The sequence below is a fragment of the Canis lupus genome, chromosome 23 (genome assembly GCF_003254725.2).
Source record: "Canis lupus dingo isolate Sandy chromosome 23, ASM325472v2, whole genome shotgun sequence".
Lineage (NCBI taxonomy): Eukaryota > Metazoa > Chordata > Mammalia > Carnivora > Canidae > Canis > Canis lupus.
The window spans coordinates 19,442,232-19,468,666 of record NC_064265.1 but is presented as its reverse complement, the minus strand read 5'-3'; the positions used below and the strand labels follow the sequence as shown (position 1 = coordinate 19,468,666).

The window sequence follows — 26,435 nt, the reverse complement described above, 5'->3', positions numbered from 1 at the left end:
TGGGCTAGAAGTTTCATCACCTGGAAGCTTTTTATAAATACAAACTGGAATCTGAAGCTCTGAGTTGGGGGCCAGGAATACGTGTCTTAGCAAGCTCACCTAAAGATTCTGATGCTCAAATTTGCAGAGGAAGTGACCCAAATGCCAGGGAAACAGGGGAAGGAGGGATGAGAGAGAAGTGAGGAGGAACACCTGGAGCCACCACCTGCAGACTTGACCTTGTCTGCTTCAGGGCAGACTGCCAATGCCAAGGAGAAGAAAGCTAAGTCTGGGACAGGTTTGCAGGAAAGAGAGCTCCTTCCTGCCTCAGGATGTGGTTGCAGAGGCTCCTGCCTTCAGTTTCCAGCCTCCAGGAGGAAAGGTACCACCAGAACTACCCTAGCCATTGCTTGTCTCTTTTGCCTAACAAATATTATAAATGACAAGGTTCCTTATTTTTCATTAATGCAGACAAGTCAGGTGGAATTAGCTCTAGTTTCTGAATTAGTGTTTCTTAAGGTGTGAGGTTTATGCATTTCAGAGACTCATTGATCCCCAGTCCCACCAAATCAAAATCTCTGGGGGTTTCAGGAGGCTTTTAAAAATCATTCCCTATGCTGTGTCAAATTTGTGTACTTTGTTTTACTTTTTTGGCCTCACCTGACACTTAGTTTGGGATGAGGTTTTAAAATATAAGCTCTAAGCCATCTGTCCGTGTTCTCTCCCTTCTTTCTTTTCTTTATAAGAGCATGTTCTCAATAACAAGAAAATTTTGAACACACACACACACACACACACAAAGAGGAAAAAAAATTACCTGCACTTCCATGGTCTATTTTGACAAATACAGTTAGATAAAAATGTATCAATTAAATAAAATTAGGATATAAAATGGTTACAGAATATCCATGAATAGATACCCACAATATATTTTTAATTTGTCACCTAATATTAAACATTTAGAAGGTTTTGTCTAGATTTTCTACTTTATAAATAATCGTAAGCAACTTCGTAAAAAGTTGTACTCATTCCTGGCCAAATGACCTTCATACTCAATTTTTAGAATTGAAATTTCTGGTTCAAAAATTGTCTTCCTTAGACTGCTTGACACACATTTGCCAAACTCCCCCTAGAAAGAGAGTACCAGTTAAAAACCACATTGGGCTGTAAACGTAAAGCCTTGTTAAGGGCAATTTCATAATCAACATAAGGAAAAACTGAGTATATACATACTCTTAGACCTAGGAAGTCCATATTATGATATACAACCTAGAGGGACTCTTTAAAAAAAAAAGATTTATTTACTTATTTGAGAGAACAAGCATGCAAATGCATGCACAAAGCAAGAGGGCGGGCAGAGGGCTAGAGAGGGAAAGCTGACTTCCCTGCTGAGGAGCACAAACAATGCAGGGCTGGATCTCATGACCCTGAGATCATTACCTGAACCAAAACCAAGAGTCGGAAGCTTAACCACTGAGCCACCCAGGCATCCCTAGAGTTACTCTTGCTTGAGGAAATACAGTAGTAAAAAGTTGGATATAACTTAAATATCCATCAGTACAGGAACAAAGAAATAAATATACACAGCAGTTAAAATATATGAACTAGAGGGGGACCTTGGTGGCTCAGTCAGTTAAGTGTCTGACTCTTTGTTTAGGCTCAGGTCATGATCTCAAGGTCATGAGATCGAGCCCTGTGCAGGCTCTATGCTCAGTATGGAGTCTTCTTGAGATTCTCTCTCCCCTTCTGGCCCTCTATGCTCTTTCTCTCTCTCAAATAAATAAATAAATAAACAAAACAAAAGATATATGAACTAGATCTAATCTATCAGCCTATATCTGTCTCAAAAACATAAGGGCATAATATTACATGAAAAAAATCTTGGTCAAAGCATACATAAAGGGTGGAATTATTTATGCAAAATTTTAAAATTTTATGTCTTTTCCACCATGTTGACATTTGCACTGATGGTGCAAAATCAGTGGTGGGTATACCTGTGACAACTTAGCATGGATCGAGATAGCGGCACCAACTGCATGAATAGTCACTGTGCTTTTCCTGCCATTCACGCTATAGCCAGTTTCATTTGAGTGTCCTTAACGAAGCAATAAAAATGATTTTAATTAAATCTCAACATTAGACTACCTTTAAAAAAATATTCTGAATGACAAAATAGTAATGAATATAGCACTTCTGTTGCATATATAAGTATGATGATTCAATTGTGAACTGAACTACCTGCTTTCTTCACAGAACATCATTTTTTTCTTAAAAGAATTAATAAGAGACAAATTATGGTTATTCAGACTTGGGTGTTTGGCCATCTTTTTCTCAAAAAGTGAAAGAAGACAACTGACAGCAATTTTTGTCAATGATAAAATTTCAAGCTTTCAAATGAAAATCAGAATTTTGGAAAACTTACATCCACCACTGAGGGCTTGACTGTTTCCTATACCTAAAGGCTTTTTTGAGATCAGTGGAGACCTGGTAAACAGAATCTTGAATATTATATGACAATATGTATCCATATCTGGAAATCTGCATTACTCATTGAACCAATATTTTCTACATGGTCAGTGCATGATGCTACAAGACCATGCATGAGTAAAATATCTACTCAAAGTGCAGGATAAATGATTAGATTTTAGTGTAATGAAATATGAGAGGTTCAGTGATAATGGTTTTAGGTTCCACATTGCAACTACCTGTTAGGAACTCCCACTTGATGAGGTACCTGGGTGGCTCAGTTGGTTAACTGTCTGCCTTCTGCTCAAGTCATGATCCCAGGGTCCTGGGATCAGGGTCCTGGGATGGAGCCCTGAGTCAGACTCCCAGCTCAGTAGGGAAGCTGCTTCTCCCTCTCCCTCTGGCATTTCCCCTGCTTGTGCTCTCTCGCTCTCTTTTTCAAATAAATAAAATCTTTTTTATAAAAGGAATTACCACTTGTTGCATTTTGGTGTACTCTCAAAGCAGAATTTTTGTTTTTCAGGAAAGGCTATGAAGATACTTTTCTCTTTTCCAATTACAAAACTGTTTGAAGACTTTCTGCATATACTTCACCAAAAAAGCATGGCACAACAGAATAAATTCAGAAGCAGTTATGAGAATCCAGTGATCTTCTTTCAGGCAAGACATTAATGAGACTTGCAAAAATATAAAACAGTGTCACTCTTTTCAATAATTTCTTTTTCTTTGGAAAATGTAGTTGTCATGAAAATATTTATGTTAAAATGTAAAGAGTTTATATTGCTATTTTAAATGAATTACAAACAGTTTAAATGTTTCTGCTTTAATTTCTAATCTGGTAAATATAAACATTAACAGACAAAAGCTCTTTGAGGTTCTCAATAATTTTTAAGAATGGACCTAAAGAATCTGAACACTGCCAATGGAGGGAGAGGATACACAGTTCCTCTGATATTATTTTCTACACTATTCCCTATGTATATAACTAAAGAAAAAGGGTAAAAATGCCTACCAGCAGCATACGAGGACATGCTTGAGCCTTTACCCTTACCAAATCTAAGAATTATCATTAAAGAAACAAACCTTGTGAAAAAAAGTGTTATGCCATGATTTTAATTTGTCTCTCTTTCATTCTGTGAGTTTGAACAATTTTACATATTTTACTGTTGATTTTAATTTTTTGTGGGTTGTCCTATTTCTATTCATTTATTTACTTGTTCTTTCAACATATATTTGTTGAGCATTTTATATATGCCATCTTACTTCTAGGTATACCTGGCATATAGCTGTGAACAAGTCCTAGAAAGTCTATTGCAGGAATTGACACCCTGTGGTCTGTGGGCCAACTTGTCCCATTTCCTATTTTTCTAAGTAAACTTTCATTGGAATACAGTCATACCTATTTCTTTGTGCATTGTCTATGGCTGCTTTTGTGCTACAAGGGCTAAGTTGAGTAACCAACAGAATTGCGGTGCTTGCAAAGCCGAAAGTATTTATCATTTGTCCTTTACAGAAAAGTTTTGCTGGCCTATGGTCTTGTGGATTCTATAGGAATACTCTCTTTCCTTCATATTTGTAAGACTGCTTTATATATATATATTTTTTAAATCTTGTCTTGTAGGTATTTTCCCATCATGTTTACAGTGTTTTAATTTTGGTTGTGATTTTTCTTCATTGCATAGAGTACTACATTTTATGTTGAAACTTGATCAAATCTTTTCTTTTAATATAATCGTTCTTAATCTTTTGGGACCATTGATTTTTAAATAAGTTATTGGCTAGTTTTGCTTTTCAATTTATTTCACATGGATTTGTACATTATTTTGTCACATTATTGAAAGAACCCCTTGGTGATTCTGATTTCAGATGCATTCAGTAGTTGGATTACATTGGGGAGAATTTAATGTCTAAAGTATTGATTCTTTTTGTTGAGAAGTATAGAATATTATCCTGTTAAATCTCACCTTCTTCCAAGTTATTTTGTATTTTTTTCAGGATAGTCATTTTTTTTTGGTAGGCTTATCCATTTATTTTTATACTTATTCCTAGTTATTTTTATTTTAGGGTTGCTATTGTGATATGTGGGTTTTTTCTGTTTATTTTTTAATTGATTATGGCTAGTAAGTACTCTATTTTTGTGGATTTATTTTTGTAAGGGGTGTAGTGAAAAATTTTATAATACTAAACCCTTGACTATTTTAATAGCTTTTTTTCCAGTTGGTTCTCTTAAATTTTCAATATAGACAAATGGTGATTTTTTTTTACTTCCCCTTTCTCATCACTATTTTTTTTTCATGTCAGTAAATTTGTTATCTTCTTCTTGTTTCTTGTTTTAACACAAATACATATAGAATCTTATGAGTGAAAAATCTAATGTTTGTTTCAAATAAATAATCTTTATCATTTTAAGTAAATAGATGTCTATGTTTCATTAAGAATTTTCATTAGCAATGCATATTAAATCAAGTACTTTCTGAACACAGACATGATTAAATTTTCCTTGTTTAACCTATTAATAAGATGAACTATAAAAACAGACTATTAGTAAAATTTCTTATGTCTTTAAGAACTAACTGTTGTGATTATGGTTTGTTATTGTTTTTATGTTTTGCTAGATTGAATTTGTTCATATATTACTTGGGATTTTTCAACCTATAAGGTTGATTGACAAGGTTTTGGTGTCATCTTTGCTGGGATTGCCCTGTACTATAAAAGGAATTTTTTCTACTCATATAATAGCTGTTAAGATTATAAAAATTTTTATGAATTATAAGTCAAAAGAAGAGTACATAGAATGAAGATCATGAGAATGAGATATGGTATAAATTCCCTGAACTAAAGAATCTAAGGAATTATAATCAGGCAGTTAAAAACAGCAACAATAGAGTCAGATTTAGATCTTAATTTCTTGTTAAATGGGGGCAATTGTAAAGTGCCTTTCACCCCTCCAAATTGCTTGTAGATAAAGGAATAAAGTTATCCTGTAAGCATTGAATCAACACTTCTTCTAGGTCTATGAGAATAGCCATGGATTGAGACCAACTACAGAGTTTAATCCATGATATTAACGCATCTGAAGAAAGAAAAGGTCAACCCTTGAAGTATGGCCACTTTAGATAAACTGAGCTCAGAGAAACAAACTGGCAGTGGGAACTGGGTGCTGTTGGCAGGGAGGAGAGAGAGAATCCAAGAGTTCTAAACATCCAGTCACAAAAAAATGTGTTCCATAATGGTGGTATAGGCATTTCCTCATGCTTCATCATGCCCTGGAGAGATGTCCTTCAAGATTATGACCCTTTGGTGATTCCATGTACACCATCAACTTTTGGCTATGAGTTAAGCAATCTCTGCCAATTGTAGAAAAGTTAGCAGGAAGTTCCTAGATCTGTAGATCAAGAACTTTTTTTCTGCTAGGAACCATAACCTTTATGTTTGCATGCAAGATTCATTCCCATGGGTATCTCCATGGGACATGTATGAAATACTAGATTCACTAGCTGAAACTGTATTTCTTTATTTCAGATTTGAAATGCTATTAAGTTAGTGTGGCATTTTTAGATGGATAATTTCAAATACATTCTAATTTATACTTTTTTTAAAGATTTTATTTATTCATGAGAGACAGAGAAAGAGAGAGAGAGAGAGAGAGAGAGAGAGAAGCAGGTTCCATGCAGGGAGCCCGACGTGGGACTTGATCCCAGATCTCCAGGATCACGCCCTGGGCCGAAGGCGGCGCTAAACCTCTAAGCCACCCGGGCTGCCCAATACATTCTAATTCATAAAAGAATAAAATAATTTGCTAACTTTAGTATTTTGAGCCTTAGAAATGCAAAGCATATAACATACCTCACTGCTCATTACAGCCTATCCATGTGGATTTGGATCATCTTATTGAACAGTTGAGAACTGTTTGGCTGGATAGTTCCGGGCATTTCCATTCCACAAATCTATCACTATTACATCTAGCTATGACTTTTAAACATGATATAGGGGGATTTCTTAAAGTAGTTATCATTTGGTCCCCCATTCACTTTTCCCTAAGGTTATCTTTTGCCCATTAGCCAAAGGTATCAAGGGATCCTAAAAGAATTCTAATTCTCATTCTTGGTGAAATTTGCTACTGATGAACAACTATTCCATCCTTGGCTCTCACAAATGAATTCATGAATAATGATATACCAAAAATACTTGATCCATATGCAAGTTATTTGTATCAGTAAGGCCCTTCTCTAAAGCTATGAGTTTTTTACACAATTAACGATATGCCATCTTTTTTTTTTTTTAAGATATGCCATCTTTAAAAAAATACAGATAGAATGAAATCCTAAGAGGATAAAAATGAATAAAATGAGTAGTATTCTTTCAAACTGCACTATATAAATTTGTTGATACTACTTTTTTTTTTGCTCAGTGATAGATATATTTTGATCTATAGGACAGAACATCAAATATCAGCAATTTTATGTAACCTATCTCAACCATTAAAGGTTCATTGGCCTATTTTCTTTTCTAGAGCAGAAATGTATCTATTAATTTACCAATGATAAGAAAGCCAGACAAACAAATTGGTCTTATTTTTTCTCAATTATTGAAACATAATGCTTCTGAGAAGGAAATAACATTTGTTTTATGATTCTTAATTTTTTTTTGTCATTTGGCTTCTCTTCCTGCATCATGCTGAATGAAGCAATATAGTACTATTCTGCTGTTATGATCACACCAAATTTTGACATATGCTTAGTATTTGGCTCTAAGTGCCACTGTGTCACCAGGTTCAAAACTTGGATCCAAACTTTAGTGAGTGTGTGAGCACGTGCATGAGCATGTGTGTTAGCTTGTGTGCAATCACATTTGGACATTTGTTTCTTGATAACAAAAACCCAAGCATATGTTTGAGACCGAGCATCCCTTTCCTTTTGACACATTTTCTGTGATTAGATTCATTAAGAAATTCAACACCAGCATTAAAAATTAGAAGGGGTGTGTATCTGTAAACATCAACTGTGGTTATGGCAAAGACCTTTATATCAACTGAAATGTGTCTTTGGGAACCATAATCCAACCTACAAGACACATTTTCATTTACTTTATAGCACAGTTCAAATCATTATAGAAGAAAAAACCTTTTCCATAAAGAAAATAAAGATGATGAAATAACACAGCTTATTTGAACATCAAACTATCCTCTATAAAAATGTCAGCCTAACTGGATTACTTCCATCAATGCTGCAAAAATAGAATCATCAAATGAGACTTTGATGCTAGTGGTAGAAAAAAAAATTTCTTTGGTATTTCATTCTTGTGGTTTATGAGGTTACTAAAACTCTCGATGTAATTATGGCTTGACACTTTCTATCATTATTTTATTTATAGTCTTCTAAAGGAAGTGGTGTAAATTGCATTCTTTAAAATATCATCGAACATGTTTTAAGTGCCCAAAATGTCATAGGGAGTGAAATACAATTACTCAAAACATGAACAACTTTATAGCTACAAATTTAAGACCCATGAATACCAGAAGGATGAAGCCCCAACTAAGTCAAATTAGCACAGACAGGATACATTCTGTAAGAATTCAGGCTGGGTGATATGAAAGATATTTAGGTATCATTTTTAGTTATTTGTTTTAAGTCAAATGTGATGATAGAAATAAAATCATATTATTAGAAATAAAAAAGAATACAAATCTTTATGATATTGACTTTCAGAAGGCAGTACAGCATAGCAGTTAGGAGTATAAGCTCTGGATTCATACAGACTAAACACAGAATCTGGCTCTGTCATGTGTTACTTAACTATTTGCTGTATGATCCTGGGCCTCTGACTAACCTTTTCCACTTAATTCCCTTAGCTGTATGATGAGAATAATAAAAATATCTCGTGTATGTCATAAGGCCATTGTAAAAAAATAAATTAATTAATCCATGAAAGCACTTTGCACAGTACCTAACACATAGAAATGGTAGATAAATATTGGAATTTTTAGAAAGAGAACATCATCCATATTGAAATAGAATCTGAATATGGCACTGACAGCAACAGAGAGGCAGTTGGGAAAATGTGGTACTCATGCAGCTGCAACTGTAGGAATCAATTTTAGAAAAACACACATGTTCCTGATTTCATTGATTAAAAAGCAATTCATGGAAACATCTGTAGACATTCTTGCATTCAGGCTCAATTTGTTTGGCTTGTCCACTGCTATTCATTTAGGACTCAATATGTTTAGCAGACCTTTGATGAGGTGAAGTAAATATCAGGTTCTAAAAGCTATTTTCTCTATAGGCTACTAAAGTTGATTGTGTTTTGATGAATGTATTGTGAATGGAAGAACTTGAAATTGGATATCCATTCATCATCAGAATATAATACCGAGATTGTTGAAAATTCCTATGGATCTCTTGATAAGTCAAAAGAAAAATTTAGGCACCAGTGAGAAAGGAAAACCATTATATAAATGATATTAAACTCCAGTAGCTTCCTACTGGGAGAGTGTGGCCTGAGACTGGATGAGTATAACCCAAATACAAAGACCAGAGGAAAGTGGAAAGAAATGTATCTTTCATGCTAGAACTGAGTACATAAACCAACTGGTCAACATTTTCCTGCATCCATTATTATCTAGGCAGTTTAACAAGAACAAAGCAAATATCCTAAAAGCAGAATTAAGTCCAATCTTTGCAAGAAAGGGCAAAAATTGAGGGTCACATTTCCATGGATGTTACATTTTATACAACACATAAATTAGTATTAGGGAAACTACTGCCAGGGATTATTAACTCCTTGTTAATATGCCTCTGCCCATAGTATGAAATGCTAGCAAAATTCAATTTCTATTTTAATGCTTATAAAAGTCTTCTCATTCCAAGGAAAAATTGCCTGATTTAGCTATTATATCAACATATTAGCAGATATATTTATGATTATAATAACCCATCCCTCTAAGTGAATGATTAGAAAATAATTTTGTAAGTGGAAAAAATGTACTTAACTCTCAATATATGATCAAAATTGCAAATTTGAAAACAAAAATAAAAGTTGCTTAAATATCTTTCAAACTGCAGCTGTCCTATTCATTATTCAAAAAAAAAAAACCCCACTAGAGTAAACAAATCTTTGCCTCAATGATCTACATTGGCTATAAAGGCAGCTCCAATTTACAGAGTACTCTTCATTTTGTGTTTCCGCAGTGAATTGGTGTAGGAATAAAACACGGATGGGCCATCATCATCAATGAGATGTGACCTTTGCTTGTCCAGGCTAAATGGTCCTGGGAGTGCTGAGTCGGCAACATTCTCTGTTCTCATATTCCTTTTGGCCATTGGCTGAGAGTGGTGGCAGGGGTTAGCAGTTCAGTCTGCTGCTGTGAAGCTGGGTTTTTCTTCTGTGAAGCTAATTGAAACTGCAACATTGGCCTCATTACCATCTTGTAAAACCCCTCTGAACTAACTAGCTCAGACAGCCATGGTTATATGCTAAAATCAAAGGCAAGATGATTCAAAGAATTATGGGTTTAGAGTTTGAGCCATTTTCTAAGTATCAAAAAATACAAGATTTAAACTCAGGGCATAGTTTCATTTACATATACCAATATGGTTATCAAATTGATAGCTTTTCAAATTTACTATCAACATAAGCTAAGTAGAAAGAGGTGAACCAAAAGAGATCTCTGAGATGTTTTAATTTGAGCAACAATAATGTCACTCCTCATCCTATGATCATGTTTAAGTCACATGGCCAAGCAGAGGTTGATTTTTTTCAAGCCCAATGACAGTGAATCATTATGCAATTAATTGGATTGCCTTAGGTTCAACCTAATTGTATTACTAAGATTATAAATAATAATAATAATGAATTAATTAACTAAATAAATAAATTTATTATGCTGCATGCTGTCTGACTACTTTGATCTAAATCAATAGTTTTCAATGGAGGTGACTGTGTCCCCAATGGGACATTTGGCAATATCTGGAGGCATTTTTGATTGTCACAACTGAGGTAGAGAGGGAATGGGGTTACTGGTAACTTATGGGCAAACTGTACTAAACATCCTACAGTAAATAGAATATAACATAACATTATTTAACCCCAAATGTGAACAGTGTTAAAGTTGTAAAGCCCTGATCTAAATAACTAAATCAGATTGCAGGGATCAGGGATCTGGTCAGTTGAGTAGGAGCTGGTCATTACTGCGGCTAAAATAAAAATAATAAAAAGTAACTCAGCATGCTAAAAGAGTATCAAATAGTTTAATAGTTTCAAGGACATTTCTAAACACAACGTATCATCTGGCAATGAGTTTCAGGATAGAATAAAAGCAGGAGAGGGGAAAATGTGAACATTATACATAGAGTACTCCATCAAATTGAGTCAACAAAAGATGTGCTAATAGTAATAAAAGCTGACATAATTGGCTGTTTAATCTACATGCTAGCCAGGTTGCTCTTATAACACACTGAGAGACACCTTTGTATTTAAGTAAAAGTTCTGATTAGAGACAATTGATAACTTGATGCCCTGATTTACCTGTATATTAAAATACATCTTAAAATTTCAATATAAATCTCATATTGGCCAAAAATTGATTAATGGAATAGAGTCAATGTCCCACGACCCGTTTATATGAGAACCTTACAAAATGATAAGGGAACCATCATGAATCAACACTAAAGAAATGGGATTATTCAATAAAAGTGATTCTGAGATAATCATTTAATACTTTAGGAGTTTGAAGAAACATAGTTATGATCTCAACCTCTCTCCACATATCAAAATAAAAATATGGATGGATTAAAGAGTTACCAAAAAAGAAAAACTATGAGAAAATTAGATACAGTTATATTAGATATCTGCTCTCTAAATGTGGGGAAATGTTCTTAAATTCTCCTACTGTGGCAGTAGGAGAAATATGAAGAGAAATCTCAATACAATGTCCCTATGTCAAAGAATTTTACACTTCTGTATGTCAAAATCTCCAATTAACAAAACTTAGCAAAATACAAAAACAAATCAGGACTCAGAAAAACTTCACAACACAAATTTGAAGTGTCAGTATTTTTAACTATATGGAATTCATATAAAGTCATTTTTTAGAAAAGCACTACCCAATTAGGCAGAAGACACAGAAGATTTAAGGAAGAAATATATTTTGATTAAAACACATAGGATATCATCTCATTTCATTAGAAATGCAAATTAAAATACAATTTTCTACTTTTGAATTTGCCCCAAAAAGTTTTACTTTAAATAGGAAAGAACAATTAAAGAAGTTTTCTTACAGGTAGAATGTAAGTTGGTACTAAGCTTCTGGAAAATATGCAAAGAAGTTCATATTTATAGCTTTCAGCTCACTGAATCACTTATAGGGGGGAATCTCAAAATATAAGATAAAAACAGCCTTATACACTATGGTGTTTACTGAAGTCTTATTTTAAATAAGAAATTTCTTCTGAATGTCATCTTTAATTTCCAGTAGTTGAAATTTGTTCAACAGTTAATTGTGATGGACCCATTCATGTGGCAAACATTTTGTGATCATTTGAAATGATATTTACAAAAGAATTTTAATAAAATGGGAACATGCTTGTGTTATAAGGTTAAAAATTTGCTTATGTAACTTCTTACTAGCCACATCTTCAAAGGCAAGGAAAACAAAGGCAAAAATGAACTATTGGGACTTCATCAAGATAAAAAGACTTTTGGATAATAAAGGAAACAGTCCATAAAACCAAAAGAAAACCAACAGAATGGTAGAAGATATCTGCAAATGACATTTCAGATAAAGGGCTAGTATCCAAAATATATAAAGGACTTATCAGACTCAACATCCAAAGAACAAATAATCCAATCAAGAAATGGGCAGAAGACATGAACAGACATTTCTCCAAAGAAGACTTACACACACATGGCCAACAGACACATGAAAAAATGCTCAACATCACTTGGCATTTAGGAAATACAAATCAAAATCACAATGATATACCACCTCACACCAGTCAGAATGGCTAAAATTAACAAGTCAGGGAACAACAGGTATTGGTGAGGATGTGGAGAAAGGGGAGCCCTCTTGCACTGTTGGTGGGAATGCAAGCTGATGCAGTATTCTGAAAAACAGTATGGAGGTTCCTTAAAAAGTTGAAAATAGATCTACTCTATGACACAGCAATTGTACTACTGGGTATTTACCCCAAGATACAAATGTAATGATCCAAAGGGGCACCTGCACCCCAATGTTTATAGCAGCAAAGTCCACAATAGTCAAACTATGTAAAGAGCCCAGATGCCCATCAATAGATAAATGGATAAAAAAAAGATGTGGTATATATATGTTATATATACCACACACACACACACACACACACACACACAAAATGGAATACCACACACACACACAATGGAATACTACTCAGCCATCAAAAATTGAAATCTTGCCATTTTCAATGACATGGATGGAACTAAAGGGTATTATGCTAAGTGAAATAAATCAATCAGAGAAAGACAATTATCATATGATTTCACTCATATGTGGAATTTAAGAAACAAAGGATCATAGGGAAGAGAGGAAAAAATTAGATTAAATCAGAGAGGGAGATAAACCATAAGAGACTCTTAATCATAGGAAACAAACTGAGGGTCACTGGAGAGGAAGGGGCTGGGGGGCTGAGGTGACAGGGTGATGGACATTATAAGGAGGGCATGAGCACTGGATATTATCTAAGACTGATGAATCACTAACCTCTACCTCTGAAACCAATAATATATTACATGTTAATTAACTGAATTTAAATTTTAAAAAGTTGCTTATGGTAGGTGGAGGTGGCCCCCCAAAAGATATGTCCATGTCCTAATTCACAGAACCTTTGATTATTATCTTATATGACAAATGAGTGACTATTACTTTAAATGGCAAAAGCTATGCTTAAGTGAAGAATCTTGAGAGGAGGAGCTTATCCTGGATTATGCAGGTGGGTCCTAAATATAGTCACATGTTTCTCTGTAAGAAACAGCAGAGGGCATTTAGACAAAGACACTCAGAAGAGAAGGTGATATGAAGAGAGACAGAAATTGGAATGATGCAGCCTCTAGGCAAGGAATGCTGGCAATTACCAAAAACTGGAAGAAGCCAAGAATAGAATCTTTGTGAGAACACCTGAAAGGAACAATGCCCTGCTGACACCTTGATTTTGGACTTCTAGCCTCCAGAAGTAAGAGAGGATAAATTTACGTTGTTTGAACCCACCAAGTTTAGAATAATTTGTTTTAGCAGCCATAGGAAAATTAAATAGTAGGCTTATATTTCATCTTTTAAGAAACTACCTAATAATTTTCTGAACCATTTATATGCCCACAAGCAGAGTATAAGAGACTCTATTCTTCCACATTCTCATCATCAGCACTTGGTATGGTCAGTCTTTGCCATCTTAGCCATCTAATAGGTGTACAGTGGTATTTCACTCTGGTTTTCATTTGGATTTCTCTAATGACTAATAATGTTGAGCCTCTTTTCATGTGCTTATTTGCCATCTGTATATTTTCTTTAGTGAAATGTGTGTTCAAATCTTTTGCCTGTTTTTATTTTGAGTTGCCTGTTTTCTTATTATTGAGCCTTGAGTGTTCTTTATTTATTCTGAATACACCTATCATATGACCCAGCCATTCCACTCCTAGGTATTTCCCCAAGAAAAATGAAGGCATAAATCCATACAAAGATTTGTACATTAATGCACATAAACATTTTATTTGCAGATGCCGCAAACTGGAAATAATCTAAATATTCACCAACAGGTGAATAATCTAAATATTCACCAACAGGTGTATAAAATTCCATACAATGGAATACTACTTGGCAATAAATATTAATAAATTATTAGTACATGCAATCTCAAATAATTATGCTAAGTGAAAAAAGCCAGACAACAAACATAATACTTAATGTATGAGTCTACAGTTCTAGAAAAGGCAAACTAACCTATAGTGACAGAGATCAGATCCATGGTTGCCTAGGGATGTGGGGAGAATGGATAACAAGGGGACAGGAGAAACCTTTGGGGTTGACGACATCCCTAAAGGATCTGCTCTCTATTGTTCAAAGCAGTATCCTCTAAACATCACTTGCCTGTGTTAGCCTTGGGCAAGTCATTTCCTTCTGGTTTTGAAATAAATATTTATAAAACGGGCCTAAATTAACCGCTAGGTCTTCTCTAGATCTAAAATGTAATTGAGCGAGATTGAGGTAGTGTCCCAATGAAAATGATTTCTTGAGCAAATTAGTGCCCCCTAGTGTTCTGATTTCAACCAGCAAATAATAATTTAATGGTAAAGAAAACTAGAATAATATCATCAACAGTTTGTCATTCACTGTCATTCACTTTTTAGAAGCTAAAAAGTCAAAATTATGGGCTTTCAGTTATTAGCTATTCATGAAGTTTTGTTCCACCTACAAATACCCTAACCCTTGGCTTTGATCATTGTTTTACAGATAGCAATTAGTAGGAAACCCCAAGAAAATGAGTAGCTTCAGTTTTGGTCACTCTTGAATTGACAAGACACCACTCACTCAGCAGAGTAAACTAGGAAGAAAGAGCATGGAAAACAGATGTTTGGAGCCATCTCTGAACCAACCCAAGGACAAGATACACATTACCAGCTATTTTTTAAAATCTGTTTCAGACTTGCTTTGGACCTCTATAGTGTATTTACATTTTAAGGTAGGAAGTAGCAATGCGCTTGTATAAGCAAATGGAAATACTGAATACCAACTCTACCTTGATAACAATGGCATTGGTTCTTAGAGGGAATTCAAGGAAGATACTGCATAAATGAAGCAACCATGGAAATGCATCTTTATTAAGAGAAAACCAACGCTTCCAGAAACAAAAGCTGACTGTTGCCTGTAAATCCTTTTTCTTGATTCAGGAGACAGTAAATAATCACTCCCAGTGTAAGTATGTCAGTCAAGTTTACTTTGAGTAAGTCAATCCAACAGGAAGCCCAAAGTTAATGGTGACAACTTATTTGCTATTCTTCCTTTTCTATGTCTCCAGGCATACTAAATGAACAGTATATATCTGTATCTTAGAAGCTCTACAACACAAGCAAGGGAAAATAGACTTGAACAATTGTGTGATAATTCAGAAAAAAAAATAAACAAAAAGCTTTTTCTTGACCACCTAGACAAAGCAACATTACATGATATTCAGAAACAAATACATGTCAAAAAATGTTGCTTCAGAGTATATTTCAATGTTCCTAGAGAATTCAGTTTTGAATATCATCTTCAAGAATACCTAATCATATCATAGCCATATAATCTCTGATACTTAATTATTTGTTGGGGGCAAATATGGAACAGTCAGCACTTCACCTGTACCTTGGGTATTGATGCATTATATTAGAAAGAAAATAAATAAAAACAAAGATTTCCATGAATTTTATATCATCAATGACATTTATAAATGGTATCCATTTTGGTAGAAAGAATGATTTGCTACATAGCTGTGTTAGCCAACAAGCTTGTCTAAAATGAAGTGGCATCTGTGGAAACCCATCCCTAAAAGGCTTGAATGAATGTGTTCAAGAGCAAAGTATTTTCTATGGTATTGTTGAAGGAAAATTCTCCATAGGTCTTTCAAGTTTCTGCTTGTCTTATAAACAGAGACACTTACTTCCTTTGTTCCAGATGAGCTTCTCAAAGATGTCAGCACAGTGAATAGACTTGGAGGGTAAAGACAGTCTCTCTTTGCATCAAAGGCCAGGCGTACTTACAGCCCATTAGAAAATATCTGGATTCCCTAAACTCAAGATTCCTTCTAGTAATGCAACTCAGAATGTGTACAGGTGTCATCCGGACCTCTACATCAACTTGTGGGAACTGGGAGTCAGGGAACAGGCACAAAGAAATTGTTGATATTCTAGCTACTGCTCATGCTGTGAATAATCTCTCCTTCATCTCTGAACCAAGAATGTCATGTTTTCTGCTCTCATTCATTCACTGTGGCAGGCTTTTAGCCTGCAGTAGGGGGAAAAAACCTCAGACCCTCACAGTTCTTCTCAGGCAAGAGTCTTATAAGGAATGAAATTTTGATTCTGAAGGATTGACTCTGAAGTTCACTTAGTGCTCTTTAACCAAGTTAACTTTCTGCCTAGTTTCAGATAAATATTTGTTTCTCAGAGGAAAAGGCCTGGTTCCTAGTACTGCAGAAGCTATTTTGTTATTGGTACCATTACTGGAGCAAATTTTTAAGGAACCGAATGAAACATGTAGTTGAAAGAGAGAAAAAAAAATCAGTACAAGAAATCCAAACTACAAGGTATTAAGTATATTAAGTATTAATTCTTATATCACAAAATAAATATTTGTTTCAAATTAAGGGACTCCAGAAGTCCAGAACAATGGGAGTAGAATTATGAAATCCAAACATTTTTCAGGTATTTTGTGCCTTTGCTACAGAAATGCAAATGGGCCAGATGGATTTTTAATATGATTCTACTTAGCAGTAAGACAGTTGATGCCTAATGACTTTAGTTTCTGAATCTGCAATCAGGTTCCAACAAGTATAAATATATATTCATAGTGGTCATGGATGGAATATTCAAAATCAAAATTGTTTCAGAAAAATGTGTTACATAATGTAATTGTACTGGGTGTTCAAGCATGCAATTGTAAAATTCCAGGTCAATTATCTTGAGGCACATAAAAATACATTGACGATACTGTCTTATATAAACATATTTTTAATATTTTTTCCAAGTGCTTTCAGATAGATTTTAGGATCTGCAAGGAGTAGACACAGCAAAGGAGACAAGATTACAAGTTTAGAAGAGACAATTTGGGCAAACCCAGAGAGGTCAGAGTCCACTACCAGGAAGCCCTAGAAATTAGATTAAGTAGCCAACAGATTAAGTAGCTAAAGATTAAGTAGCTTTCCCAGAGTAACATGTGTAAATGGACTGCTGATGAGATGAACAAGTCTTCAAGGCCTCAGGGCCTCCCACATTTCACCTACCTTTTGGGAACTGTACTTATGTAAAGGAGGAAGTACTAATGAACAGTTAAAAGGATAAACAGGAGGAGAACAAGAATGAGAATCTGTTGGTTTTTACTTGGGGCTGTCCAATGTATCAAATGTTCTGTTTATAGAACAGTAACCCAAGTGTTTAATGGGTGCTTCTTTAGCCTCATAGGACTCCCCCTTCACAACAGTCTGATGTTTTGCTCTAGTTCTACAACCTATTAACCTCATCTGACAACAAGGGAACCATACAGACAGGAAGGAATGAAGTGGAGTTTTTCAAATTCTGATACTGACATCGCTTGCATCAGTCACTGGGTTGTTAAAAATGCAGATTCCTAGGCCCCACTCCAGACCTACTGAATCGATCTTTTTAAGTGAGCCCCAGGAATCTGCATTCTAATAAGCCTCCCAATGGAATTGGATACAGGCACCTGAGTGGCTCAGCGGTTCAAGCATCTGCCTTTGACTCAGGGCATAATCTCGGGGCCCTGGGGATTGAGTCTCAAGTCTGGTTCCCTGCGAGGAGCCTGCTTCTCCCTCTGCTGCTCTTTCTGTGTCTCTCATGAATAAATACATACAATCTTAAAAAAGAGAAAGAAACCAATGGAATTGGATAATGGAATGAATTTGGAGACTCAGTGGGCTAGACAGAGTTTATTTCTACAGAGAAGTTTACATTGCATATGACTTTGCTCTGAATTTAATGTTTTTGAGCATGAGCTCAATTTGACCCACCATTTCTTTTATATTTATTTATTTACTCATTTATAAAGATTTCATTTATTCATGAGAGACACAGAAAGACAGGCAGAGATATAGGCTGAGGGAGAAGCAGGCACCCTGAGGGGAGCCTGATATGGAACTCGATCCCAGGACCCAGGATCACACCCTGAGCTGAAGGTAGATGCTCAACCACTGAGCCACCCAGGTGTCCCCACAATTCCTTATTTAAAGAAGGAAGATAACATTTCTCTTGCCTCAGAAAGAAAAAGTAGTTTCATGAGCTCAAAGGGCACTTCTAAAAATCTACTTTTATTTATGCATATTTGTCCTTCATTGATTCATTTGGTAAGCCAAACACACACACACACACACACACACACACACACCATTATCACTGATTTATCTGATTGGATGCTCCCCAAAATTGAAGTGGCATATTAATAAAGTACATTTTCTATAGCTGTTTAAGAATGAATTCATTAAATATGTATCATTGTGTGTTTATGCAAGGAGGCTTAAGAGAACACACTGATTATGTAAAATAAATAAGACAGGACAGAATGTCAATGTCATGATGCATTATCCCTGTCTGGCCTCTAACTCTGGAACTTCAGGAAATAGTACTTAAGTTCTGTTTTTTAACTTCTTGTCTTTAAAAGATGGTTGAAGATGATGAGCTTATGGGAACTTTCCCATTAAGGAAGGTTTCCTATGTTGGGTTGAGTTTGCAAAGTATCAGGAATTTAGCCATTTCTTCCTCTGAAGCAAAGATTTCTCCTATCCCCTCCATTAGTCTGCCCTAATCAAACTAAAATCCTTAAGTTCTAGCTGGCAAAATCACCAAGGACTAAATTGCCCACTGTCCATATATATGGATGAACAACAGGGATAGAAATTTGCCTATTCCACTTGGAATCTCTCTGAAAAACTTGTATTCATCCTTCAAAACCAAACTCGTGTCTTCTCACCAGTAAAGTGTCCTCATATTCTGTTTCTAGAGACACAGTGAGTTGACATTTTATGTTTCTATGGTATCTAGATCAGGTCCACAAGCTTGTGAGCAACCATAGGGCAAGGACCATAGGCTGATTCATAAGGATAGTCTCAAGCTCAAAATATTTTTATTGAATCAATTAATTCATTAATTCATTACTTTGGGATTGTCTAACTTTAGGGAAACAAAAAAATAGTTCCCTCCTCAGGGAGAATCTCTGGACTCTAAGTTAAACCTAGAGGCTAATGATGCTATTTGTAGAACCCTTTTGTCTTTCTGTAAGGCTTTCCTTATGTATGAGCAACTGAGTCTCAGTGGAATTAACACATGCCCTCACAGGAAAATGTTTCCACATTAAAATAACAATATTGATTATCAACACATCAAAAGACAAAGTTGTTTTTAGCCTTGGCCCCTCTCCAATGGATGTCATTGAGTGCTTATTACATGTCAGCACCTCATATTTGATTTCCTGTGCCCCTGGTTGTGTTGATGCTATCATTATCCAGTTTCACAAATGAGGAAACAGGGATCTAGAGGAATTAAGTAAGTTACCCATAATCACAGGAATAGTTAAGTGGTAGAGTCAGACTCAAACTGAGGTTGCATGGCCCAAGCCTGAGTCCATTCAGAAATGTCCTGCTCTTACGTGACTACCCACTCAAGTTAGAATACTTCCTCTAATGGCCTTCTAAGTATTTGTCTAATACCTTCTCTTTTCTTCCCTGCTCTCACTCATGTCAATTTATGGTTGTCTAATTATCTTTTAGAAGTTAGCCATTCTTTTTTTTTTTAAGATTTTATTTATTTATTTGAGAGGGAGAGAGAGCATGCGCACAAGTGGGGGAGGGACAAAGGAATAAGGACAGAGGGAGAGGAAGAAGCAAAGCAGACTCCCCACTGAGCAGAGAGCCTGACAAGCAGCTGGATCCTAGGACTCAGGGGTCATGACCTGAGCCAAAGGCAGATGCTTAAACGACTGAGCCACCCAGGCACCCCAGAAATTGGCCATTCTTAAAATAGATTCCACCCTTTAATCTTTGTTGTAGTCTTCTGCAATCCTGTTTCCCTTCCATGGTTTGCACATTGATGTGTATACACACACACACACACACACACACACACATCAAAGAGATGGGAATTAAAAAAAGACATATTTCTGTTTCCTCATCTAACATTTTGGATTGAGTAAGCTACAACTATGAGACTTTTTGAAAAAGACTTTTTATTTGCCCTTAAGTTTTATTTAGATCCCTCGCAACTATTACTGAAGAATTTACTTAATCAAACTGTTTATTTATAACCCAGTACTGAATTCTAGTACCATTTCTAAAGTGACTTCTTAGTTGAGATTATGATGTGGCTAAATGAAAATATTGCCAGTTTCAAAAATGTAATTTTTTATACCCAATCTTAGCAGGAAATGATTCTGCCAATTACAACACACGTGCGCACGCACATGCGCAAACACACAGACACACACACACACACACACACACACACACACACACCAATCACTGAGGACACTGAAAATCCAGATTTCTGGGTTTTATCCATCCAAAGATTTTGATGAAGTAAGTCTTGAATGCAGCCCAGAAAACTGTACTTTAAACAAGCTAGCTAGGTGATTCTGATGCAAGAATTTTGTGATCTACATTCTGAAAGATCCAGAGAAAATGCACGTTTTTCATTTATATAAGACAATGACCTAAATTTTCTAGAATCTTCTTAGCAAATTTCTGGCTATATTTATATGATAGTTAAAACAAAGTTAGCACTGACAGAAATGTCTTTTCTGTCACTTATTTCCATATTTCTGCAAAGTCTGCACTGAACTAGGGATGGCAAAAATCTAATAGATGGGATAGAGCCACATCTATCATCCTCCATACATCCACTGCCCATGACAGACATCATTTATCAATCATAGCATCTTGTTGGCTGAGTCTGGACTCACGACTGTGAAACCACTCCCAATCAATTCTAGAGCAGTAGCTAAGACACGGCCATCAGGTCCTTGCCCACAGGGCATTGAAATAGAAAGAAAGCAAATGAGTTAAGTCATGAATGAGAAATACTAGTGAATTTAGAGTTCCATCCTTCTCCTTCCTTAGCAAGCATCCTGCACCCACCTCTCCCAGCTTGCTAGCATGCTCACTGGTATTGCAGACAAGGAACACTGGCTATTGGATGCAGACAGAGCCAAAGACTCACAAAGCCAGCCTATTCAAGGAACCTTCTTCAGTATGCTGTGATAGAAGGTTCTTTCTCTCTTCTCTTTCCTTTCCTTCCTCTCACTTAAGGACCTCCCTCTAAATGGAAAGCCAGTAGGGGTTCCTACTTAAGGTTCTAGCTATGGCGAAATTTTTTACCATAACTGTAGGATATCATCCTCTTTCAATTAATAGTTGACAGTTGAGAGGTCAAAGGACTTACCCAGTGTTATTTAAAGCCAAAAGTAGAAGTCAGGTCTCTGGACTCCTAATTTATTACTATTCATAAATTTAAGAACTTTAAATTATAAGCAGTTACCTTATAAAAATTGTACTGCATAGTCAGGCCTTTGTCCAGTAATTCTGATATTACTCTTGATCATATTAACATATCATAGTTTCTATCTTTGAGGACCTTTCATTAGTCTAGCCTCAACCAAGGATGAGTTAATATGTTTTGCAGATGGCAGCTCTGTCTTATTGTAAACTACACACCTTTAATCACAGTTTAACCTATATTCTGTAGAGTTGTAAAATCACCTCATAATACACCTCATAATAAGAGTAGGGTGTTTGTTTTTTTTATCTCAACCATGGAGCAGCCAGGAGGAGTTAAAAGAATAAGAACACTGGGGTCAGACACATCGGGGCTTGAATCCTAGCTCCACCTCTACCTAGCTGTGTGACCTTATGCAACTGACTTAACCTCTTCAAGAATCTGTTTCTTTATCTATAAAATAATGAACCTGTTTACCTCATAGAGTTGTTTTGGAGAAGAAATTAATAAATGGGTATAAACATGACATGGATATATACCTGGCAAATAAGAGGTACTCAGCCAATTTTAGTTGCCCCTACCCTTTTCTTGGTTTATACCATTAGAAATAAGGTAGTCTGCTCTCTTTCATCCTTACTTTCACCTTAGAATTTCCCAGGACTGATTACACTTGCAAGGGCCAGTGGAAAATGAAAAGGAAGGACCATTTGTTCAAAAATCATTAGGAATTTTGAGATGGCACCCACAGTGCAGTAAACTGAACATGGGGCCCTTCTGAGCATGGGACCCAGGTCTCATATATGCCCAAATAGCCAGTTCTGACTACCAGACTATTTCTGTGCAGAATCTTTTCTCAACATCTCTTTGGCCTTGATTAACCAATGCTAAGACTCCAGGTAAGCACGGGAAGCAAGAGTACTGGCTCAAGAATTAGTTTAATTTAAATCCTGGTTCTACTACTTATTCTCTAATGAACTTTCAGAAAATAAATGACTCTGCAGGTTTGTTCCTTTCTTGAAGGTGGGACTAATAATAGCATGTTCCTCATAGGGCCCAGGTGCAGGTTAAATGAGATAAGAGCAGGGAAAGGCACTGACCCCTAATCCAGGGGGACTCAAATGTTGGCTGTTGTTCTAAAGTCTTTCTTTCCTTTATACATCTCCTGAATCTTCAGGCTTTACTAATCCAGTAGAGTCATATTTATTATAATTTCCATAGAAAGTGCTACTCAGAGCCTGCCACAGACTCTTGCTGGGGAGCAAAAAGGCAGCAAAACGGGCAGAATTTGCAATCTCAATTATTTTAATGTACAATTCAGAATGAAGCATAGTGAATTATAACAAAAAATGATGATGCTTTTAATGAAATTTATGAAAGTAAAATATCTAAAGTTTGTAGAGTGGATTTGTTTTCCATTACTCTTACATCATTATTCCATTTGACTCCTCCTACCCTACACACTGTCTATATATTACCATCTAAATTTTATAGGTTCTAATAACTAAGCTTGCAAGACATTTAGTGATTTGCCTGAAGATTCATGCTTCTTTAATTATCTGAAGACTCATGCTTGTTTGGTTCTTAATCCAGGGCTCCTTCTACCCCCATCAACAACAACAAAAAATGGTTAAAGTAGCATTTATGTGTCTGTCTCTTCTATTCCTGAGTATATTTGTTTTACTGCTTCAACTGACAATGATTATAAAAATTTCATGTGGTTTTTGAAAAAGGAAGAAATGGAACAAGGTAGTAAATAACTCATTTCACATTTAAGTAGATTTGGCAACCTTGGCCAATTTTATGAAGCTTGAAATTCTCTTTGTAATTTATAATCACAAAGATTGCTATCAAAATTTTCATAAAAAGCTGACATTTAGGAAACTTAGTGGCATGGATTGATAATTGCCAAAGACTCATTAATGAAAAACTGTGGTCATTTGAACTTGGGATGGGATATGTATTTTATCCGTGCAGTGATTCTAGAAGAACTATCATTTTCCAATCCCGTTTTGGAGGTGAAACAGAGAACTGAAAGAGCACGTGCCAGCCCTACGCTGCTTGCCTTCAAACTTTATGCAAGAAACAAAACTTTTTTTTACTGCACTGTTATTTTGGGTTTCTGATACTTGCAGCTGAAACTAATCCTGATACAGCCACTCTCCTCAATTTCCTCCCCAGATGCAAACTTATATTTTTGACTTTTTTTATGACAAAACGGGAGCTAAAAGAGGGATATGCATGAATTCACCATCCTTTTAGCTGCTGCTGAAGAATTTTTACCTCTCTGGCCTCCACTGAACTTACTTTTGGGATATGATCATATTGGTGGGCTCTATGAAGAGTTGGGGCCTCACATCTCAACTGGCTTCAGAATCCAGTGGTGAAAAAGAATGGTCTCTGAGATGGCTACCATCATTCTTTTCCTTCCCTATATGCACATGCCCATCCCTCCCCTTAAAACAGGAAGAGTTCATTTTCCCTCCCTTTTAAATTCAGGGTAGCCTTGTAACTTATAATGTGAAAGAAGTGGTATACTGGCTCCTGGGACTTCCTAGCCCCAGACTTAGTAAGAGGATCGGAGGCTTTTTCTTCTTCCCTCTTGGAGGGCAGCTTCCATGTGAGAAATCTGACTACTCTCAAACCACCATTGTGAGTAAGCACAAACTAGCTAGGAGGAGGAGTCATGCATGAAGCTCTAGGCTACCTATAATTAAGGAAAACCTTCTTGGAGTTTGTAGCCCAGCCCAGCCATGCTGAATCAGACTGAATGACTGACCCCTAACCAATGTCAAAGGGAGCAAAAGAACTGCCCACTCATTTCTCTCTGAAGTCCTGACCCATAGAATTGTGAGGAAGAGTAAGTCACTGTTATTTGAAAATACTGAGTTGTGGGTAGTCTGTCATACAACAATAAATAGCTGCAATAGCTGGAGAAAGATGATGTGCAGCAGAAAGAAGAACATTTATGAGGGAAAGAAAGGATTGGTGAGAAAAAACTACTTTGCTACCAGTTTTGCCTGGCTCCTGCTGTCCTAGCTTTGGGATTTTGGAAAAGGGAGACCTAACAACCATTATTTCCATAGCAAAATAAATTCTGCATTCCCCAGAAGTAATCTGCAATGCACATTTGGAACACAACTTGTTCAGAAGCTGGCAACTTACTCAATGCACTTCAGCATTCATTCCTGACCTTCGTGTGACATAAATACCAATTCATTTATGTGTCACACTATTGCTGTGTATGTAAGGCAGATATATAATATTAGGTTGGTCCTGAGCAATTCCAAGGAGATAAGTCATAGTGCTTATATAACCGTCGGTATATTGTATTTAGTGTAGTGTATCAAGCATGATTATGGGTAATTTTATGTTAATTAATGCTTTTTATGGCAAGCTGTTTATCGAATCTTGATTCATTCTAAAAGAAAAAATGAATACCTAGGTATATATGACCTACTCAAAGAAAGCCTTTATTTGCTTAATAACAAAAGATTCTCAAAGGAAAGTTTTCTGTTCCAATGCAGGAGAAGACAAAATATTTAAATAAAGAAATTTTGTAGAAATGTTTTCCAGGGATATTCTAAGCATGTCTATGTAGAATCATTTTACTAAAACTGCCTGCTTGTTACTAAGGATCTTCAAAGTATTTATATTTCAATTAATTTAAGACAGAGGGCCTCAGCCTCAGCTTTTTAAATTCTGAAATTAATATAGTATCAAAGTGGTGGCTTGAAAGTGTAGTGGTGGGCAGTGGTTCTCAAGCATGGCTCTTCACTAGGAGAAGAACTTAGAATCCTTTCACTCTAGCCCCTAGAAGTGACTAACTCAACTGTTTCTAGGGTAGGCACGAGGCAACAGGGTTTATTTTTAATGTTCTCTAGATGATTCTAATGTTCACCTAAGATTGAAAACATGGTTGAAACAGTTTAGGCTTTGAAATCAGCCTTGGGTTGGAATTCCAACCACTCCTAATTTTATAACCTTGGGCAAGTGGCAAAATCATCCTAAGGCTCTATGTCTGTGGTTCTCAAAGTGGGGTCCCTCAATAAGCAGCATCACTGATATCTAGGACACTTCTGGGAAGTGAAAATTCTCAGGCCTCATCCAAACCTACTGAATCAGAAAGTCTAGGGCTAGGGCCCAGCCTCCAAAAGATTTTGCTACAGGCTACTACTGTTTGAGAACCACTGTGCTGTGTGATAAGAATTAAAAGGGTGAATGACTCTGTGTCCCTTCATTGTCCTCAATATCTAATTAAATTGTCAGAAATCAAATTTCTTTCCACTTGTCAGAATATCTTGTTGGTTTTTTTTTTATAGGATTGTAAAGTATAGTAGCAAAACTCAAAATATTAACATGTATTGTTTTATTTCTGAGTCTACAATTCACTTTTATTGAGTTAGAATAGAAAGGAAAAGCAGAAAGAACAAAAACAACTATACTACTTACCCCTGAAACTAATATTACACTACATGTTAACTAATTGGAATTTAAGTAAAAACTAAAAAACAAAACAAAATAAATTACACTACTACTTTGAAATAAAATCATTACCATTGTGATACAAATTCGCTTTTTACATATTGTTTTATAAGTGTCTTAACTTAGTTTCTTGCCTATCACTTCTTTTATACCTTAAGTCTATTAACTATTTTAGACATCATATTTTCAAAGTTGCCTTTTATTCCATCATATGAATATGCCTGTATTTAGTCAAACTTGTTGTTTCAGATTTTTGCTTTTATAAATAATGTTTATCAATTAAAAAA

General features: G+C 35.7%; 1 protein-coding gene and 1 long non-coding RNA gene across 22 annotated transcripts in view; one reads left to right on the top strand and one right to left on the bottom strand.

Annotated features, from left to right (window-relative positions):
• Positions 1–26,435, bottom strand: part of THRB (thyroid hormone receptor beta) — a 371,974-nt gene that overhangs the window by 280,681 nt on the left and 64,858 nt on the right. The window lies entirely within an intron of this gene.
• On the top strand, positions 252–3,150 carry LOC118352079 (uncharacterized). The gene is made up of 2 exons (XR_004808592.1): positions 252–361; positions 2,969–3,150. It is a non-coding gene; the product is annotated as an uncharacterized LOC118352079 (long non-coding RNA).